We start from the raw sequence: 770 nt of genomic DNA, 5'->3' as shown, positions 1-770 counted from the left end.
AAATATTTCCTATCTTCAATGGAAATGACTATTTGTACTGGAAGGAACGAATGAGAATCCGAATTCAAGCTATCAACTATGATCTGTGGTAGATTGTGGAAGATGGTTATACCATTCAGCAACAAAATGATCTGACTTCCGATGATAAAGAAAATCTGCAGTTGGATGCTCAAGCAAAAGATATCATTTGTGGTAGTCTATCAAAATACATTTTCTTTCGGTTCCAAAGGCTCAATACTGCAAAGCAAATTTAGGATGCTATCAACAACGCTCATGAAGAATTTGTTGCCAGATCAAATCCTCACATTCAAATGCTTTATGCCATGTTCAGTGGATTTAGAAGCCTTCGTAAAGAAAGTGCCATGGAACTCATTGATCCATTGACAAACATTGTCGAAAGACTACATCAGCAAGGAGTAACTGGTATCACCGATAGAGATGTAGTCAACAAGCTTCTAAGTGCACTTGATGAATCTTTTGATACTATTGTAGCTGAAATCAAACAAAGACCTGACTGTGAAGAGCTTCACTATGTTGAAGTCATGACACTACTGTCAATTCATGAAGAAAAGATGGAACTGGAAAATGCCAATCAAGAATCTTCTTCGGAAAGTGAAGAAGAAATTCTCTCAAACTATGGAAGTTCGGAAGATGAAGAAGATGTCGAGAATCAACACACCATCACCAGAGAACTTGAAATGCTCACACAAAGGCTAAGTGATCTAATGTAACACCCCAAGACCAATGCGCCAGGTGTCATCCAATTTTTG

This window comes from Triticum dicoccoides, chromosome 4B (assembly GCF_002162155.2).
Source record: "Triticum dicoccoides isolate Atlit2015 ecotype Zavitan chromosome 4B, WEW_v2.0, whole genome shotgun sequence".
In the NCBI taxonomy this organism is placed as follows: Eukaryota; Viridiplantae; Streptophyta; class Magnoliopsida; order Poales; family Poaceae; genus Triticum; species Triticum dicoccoides.
Note: the sequence above shows the minus strand (reverse complement) of the source record.